The sequence below is a fragment of the Centruroides sculpturatus genome, unplaced genomic scaffold (genome assembly GCF_000671375.1).
Source record: "Centruroides sculpturatus isolate CEXI.00-Female unplaced genomic scaffold, Cexi_2.0 scaffold35, whole genome shotgun sequence".
Classification (NCBI taxonomy): domain Eukaryota; kingdom Metazoa; phylum Arthropoda; class Arachnida; order Scorpiones; family Buthidae; genus Centruroides; species Centruroides sculpturatus.
Window position 1 is genome coordinate 1251647 of NW_019384311.1, and position 5769 is coordinate 1257415.

At 34.5% G+C, this 5769-nt stretch overlaps 1 pseudogene; it reads right to left on the reverse strand.

Moving 5' to 3' along the window:
• Positions 1-2621: 2621 nt before the first annotated feature.
• Positions 2622-4094, reverse strand: LOC111621795 (annotated as a pseudogene).
• Positions 4095-5769: the final 1675 nt, after the last annotated feature.

The window sequence follows — 5769 nt, forward strand, 5'->3', positions numbered from 1 at the left end:
GTTTTTCTAATATAAAGTTGCCAGATAATCGTTGATAGTACATAAAATAAAAAAAATAAAATAATTAAACTAAGAAAATGAAAATAAACAAATATATATTAATTTTATACTTTTTAATTACTGTTTTATTCAAATTTTTAAAATTAAAAATAAGTAAAAATGCTTATTAAACTTATTGTATTAATAAATACTGAACATAAATTTTATATTTCATTTTCATTTGGACATATCAGGACAGATCACTACCCGAATAATTCCTGGGGGTTTTTCGGCCCGTCCGAATTCGATCCCGGGTCCCCAGAGCGGTAGGCTGCCACCTTGACCTCTCGGCCATCCGGCCATCGAGAGTGGCTCCTTTGGTGCATGTGTAAAGGAAAAATAAACTTTAAAAAATGAAACAAAAATTTTAAGAATTTGACCAAAATCGAAGCCAGATTTCAGATTGGTAATACAGTATTACCGCTCTGGAATCTGGCCTCAGGTTTTACCGCCTCAACTATGCAGCTATCATCATATAATTATTATCGTACTATCGTCAAACTATCTTTTATAAGATTAACTATTGCATGTATGTAATGTGAAGTCAGAGTTTGCTTTTGAACACGGTAGTGGAGCGCCGAAGACGTAGGAGTGCCAAAAGTAAAACGCAAAACGGAAAAATAAAACAACGTATAATAATAAAAAACCAAAAAATTAAACCGTGAAATACGGAAATTACAAAAAAATTCTTGAGATGTGTACTAAAATTAACTTTCGCTTAGATGAAAGCAAGTGCAATTATCTTAAATCTGAAATTGAAGGAAATTTTTGTCAAAGTGTTGAATATCAATAAAATGTTTGATCTGTATCTCTAGTTGAATTGTTCCTATCCAAACCCTTTCCCGGAATTTTTATTTGTGAGAGAACCTGATATCGGGCACTAAAATCCACTCTTGCCTGGGGACATCATATTACATAGGATCGTCCCTGGTATTGAATATGTCCGATTTCACTACTTATCAAAGGGTCGTCACAGTAGCTCAACAGTTAGTTAACACGGCTTGACTGCAGCTGTTGAACTTCTGAAGATCTGCTAAAGTGCGGTCGGAAAACTGCTGAAAAGCACCTCTCAGATATTAATTAAGCGTCAGCTGTTAGTTGTTTACAGATGTTAGCGGTAAGCTTCTGCCCACATACAGAACGGAGCTACTCATGATCATCTGATGATTCTGCACATCCAAGCTACTGAATAGCTACAGAGAAATCGGTAAGGAGTAAGAAGCTATTGATGAGCTGCTGTGGATTAATTGAAGGCTGTTGGAGATCTGCTTTACAGTTCTTGTTGAGTAGCTGAGAAGCTGCCTATAAAGGAATAATGTTTTTTTTTTTTTTTTTTTTTTTTTATTTGTCGATTCCATTCCGGAACTGCTTAGAATGTTTAGACAATTCCGAGGAACCGTCTAGTCCAGGAGTCACCAAACCTTTTTCATAGCGGGCCAGATAACTGAGGGAATGACGAGCGCGGGCCACATAACCATTTTGTTCGATACAGTATACTAAATACATAAAAAATAAAGACAACCAACATATTTATTTACCAATACACAAACTCGATCGCTGCAGCAAGCTCGTAATCGAGTTTGTTAGAAACTTCACTGTAGGGACTGTACTTAAACAAAAAGCGCTTTGATATCCAATCGCAAAAGGTGGCCGAATTTTTTATTTTTCTGATTTTCCTAAAAGTTATATTACTGTCGGATGCAAAAATCAGATTGGATCACTTTTGGCATTTATACTTATTATGTATAAAAAAATAAAAATAAGTGTAAGTTTATCTACAATGATATTTTTGTATAAATAAATTTATTTAATGGTGGCTGGCAGTAGTTTGTTGACCCTTGGTGTAGTCCAACAATCTCGGCAATTCCGACGAAATATAACGGTTCCGAGGTGTCAAATTTTACTTTAACAAGTTTGTATTTTATTTGTTTATTTTTTCTTTTGAAATGTACGTTACCTTTAAACATTGAGTGCATAAGCTACAAAACGACTCCCCTTATGTTTAAGGGTTATTGACAATGAAAAACTATCAGAGAAGAGTTTTTAACATTTGTTAACATGATTAACTTAACAGAAACTTGTTTGTAAAAAGCGTAGTCTAAATTTCTAGTGTAGTCTATGGGTTTACGCATCTAAAACAGACTGACCACGTGGAGTTTTACGAGTTTTCTGCGTGTTTAACATATAAATAGATGTTAGTTTCCCACAAAAGACATCTCTCGAGACATGCCAACGTGCTGCAATTGCCTTCTATTGTCAATACATTAAATTTCTGAGACTATTTTTTTTTAACTGAATCAATAGATTGATTGATTGATTGAAGTTATAAAAAATTGCTTAATAACTTTATTTCTAGATTGAAACTTAATTAAAATTTTTTAGATTTATTCATTTAACAATAAACTGATCAATATTTCAAATAAACTCAAACTACGAATTCATATAAAACGGAATTATCAACAGTGTTATAGGGGAGTCGACTGTACTTTTATTTGTATATAGAGAAACTTAAGACAAACAATTAGTAATTTAAAAAAGTTAAATACTATCGTTGAAAATTTGGAAAATAATGTTAACATAAATCTTTAAATTATAATTTTAATCTCTAAAAAAAGTTCTTTGAAATTTTGAATGTTTCAAAATTCAAATAGGTTCAGAAAATTCAAAAATTTCGTTCCTCAAAAGTTTCTTCAGCCGGATTTTCGATTGCATCGAGTATATTCTCGGAAACTTTGCTTGGAATTTCAGAAGCAGCATTGCGGATGCTTGATTCTTTAATAAAAGATTCAGTCGCTTCTGGTTCTTTAGCAATACTTTCTTGTTTGATCATGCTTGCAACTGAATCGCTTCTAAGGCGTGATCTCGTTTTATTAAGTTCAATGCTCTTGTCAGTATTCGTTCGAATTAATCTCATCTTACTAAAGAAACTTGGTTTTTCGCTAAGATTCTTATCCAAAGTTTTCTTTTCTTCTTCATGTTTATTGTCCATATCTTTCATTTTTCTGGCGTTAAGAGTGTCGTGACGAAATCGTTCATAAAAGTATGATCTTGTAACTTCGATCATATCAATCATATGAGATTTTACGAGCATGTCTCTGAAGTCCGAAAATTCGCAGTGTTCATTATCTTCGAGGTCTACGAATCCCCAACGAGTCATCCGGCCGTACAATTTCTTACCATTGACCTCGTGTTGCTTCTCGCTTCCCACTACAGCAAAGGGTGTTTTAGATCTTATCGTTGAGCATCTGATCGTCTGGACTTTCTTCGATATCTGTCATGGGGTAAACAGCGATTTTGTTATCTTCTAAACAATTTCTGATAACTCGCTTGAAGGCTAGTCTTTCATCTATTGTCATGGTGTCACTCTTCGCTATGACGGGGAGGAGGTTGACGATTTTTCCCAATCTCTTCATAAATTCTATGTCCAGAGGGGTCAACCAACGACCAGATGGAGAGATGAAGTACACGCAGCAATGAACTCTTGTGTCTGTGATGTTCTTCGTACGATCTATGCATTCTTCTTCTTCCAAATACTTTTCGAATTGTTCGTATATATATTCTTCTATAGGAAGCCAACAGTTTTCGTTATTTATTTGATCACCGAAACCCGGTGTGTCGGTAACAGTGAGGCGTAACCGAACACCTGTCTCTTCCAGAAGATGGGTTACTGATTTAATTTCTGTAGTTTTGTGATACCCGTCGATTCCTATCTCTCTTTCATCTTTAGAAGAACTTTTACGGCTAATAAAAGCTTTAAAAAGTGTGTTAAGCAACGTAGACTTGCCTAAACCCGATCTTCCAACTACGAGAATGTTAAATTCGTATCCTCTCTTTAGAGATTTCTTCGGAGTTTGCTCCTGGAGAGTGTCTATACCGACATAACACCAGTTTTCTGTTTTTAAATAACCCCACTGGGTAATCTCGGTCAATGTTTCTGACATCATTGCTGGAAAATTTCTTGCCACATTCAAAAATAACGATATTCTAAACTTCGAATTAAAGAAGAATTATTTTGAATTCGTTCGAATTTTGTTTGATCGAACTATTTCGATTTTCAATAAATTATTTTTCGATAATTAAATTAAATTTTATTAAGAAATAATGAGGTAATATGTTATTAAAAAGCAATTCGAAACTTTTTTATTTTTCTCGAAACTCTCAGCACCAGTACTGCTTTTCTAGTGACAGACCAAATTAATTAATTAATTAATTAATTTAATTAATTAAATATATTGCTGATTTGCATTATTAAATAATATTTAAATATTGTTTAAATGCAAATTATAGATGTGAAATCATTTGAAACTACCCTCAGGGTATTGAAATCAGGTTGTAAAGGTGAAATTTAGATCGCCATGACAACGCGCCATCTCATAGATTTAGACAAGCTGGTCAATCTGGGCTCTAAGATTATACTTCCAGAGCCGGCGCTAGAGTTTATGCCGCCCGGGGCAAGACATATATTTTAAGCCCCTTATCCCACTGCATAAAATGAAAAAACTTTTCTTTTGAAATGATGCCATACCAATTAGAAATGCAATACCAATTAGAAATGTCATACCTTGCTCCGTCAATCAATATTTAACTCGCGCCGTGTAATATAAATAAAAATTAAAAAGTATTTAAAAAATACTGTAATACGCTTGAAAATTCTGTAAAAATTTATGAAAATTTGCCGTCCTAGGTAAATGCCAAGTTTTCCCATATGTTATCGCCAGCTCTATTTACTTCATCCACCTTACAGCATAATATTGCTAATGTACAGTTCAATAATAATAGCAGACATTCAAGACTTTTCTCAAAGAAAAACCACAGTCATTCGCTCAAGGGATTAAAAGTTTGTAGCAAAGATGACGAGACCGGATTCGAACTTGGATCCCCCAGAGCCTTCATACGCTTCGCTTTAGTACGTCTGTTTAAGCTTTGCTTGTGGTTATATTTCAAATTACGCTCACTGCATTCCATTTTACACGACGGACAATCCACTGTATATTAGCAAAATATTTTGTTACCGCCAACCAAAAACGAAAAACTGACATAAATCCAGTTCCCGCCATTGGAGTTGTTCGCCGTAGCAGCATAATTTAGAACTAATGCTCGCTCAGGGGCTAGACGCTTGTCTTAGCATCTAGCCGTCTCATAAATAGCATAAAAGAAATATCACAAACATAATAGTTATCATGTTTAAAGAAAAGAAACAGTTATAAGATTGATCGGATAGTTGTCTATATAAGGAAATTAAAATTAAATCTCAAGTAAATCTGAATTTTTTATATATGAGCAAGATCATTGACCGAACACTAAAGAATACGGCCGATTGACGGCCGGATGGCCGAGCGGTCAAGGTGGCAACCTACCTCTCTGGGGGACCCGGGATCGAATCCGGACGGGTCAAGGAATCCCCAGGAATTTTTCGGAGGGTGATCAGTTCGGATATGTAGGGCCCCGTCCGTCACCACCCGGTCGCCCCATTGTGGATCTGGCCGAACCCATAATGGGCCTGCTATAAGAGGCCCTCTTAGTACCCACAGGGCGGAAAAAGTATTAAAAAAAAAAATATGGCCGATGAATGCCTATATCCTAAATAAAAATTTTATCAGAATAATATTTATTTTAAAAAATATTTAAGTTTATTTTAAATTTAAAAATTTCTTATTAATTAAAAAAAAATTCAAATGATTATTACAAATACAACGAATAATTTTATCAAAGCAGCGCCTCTATCAGCAA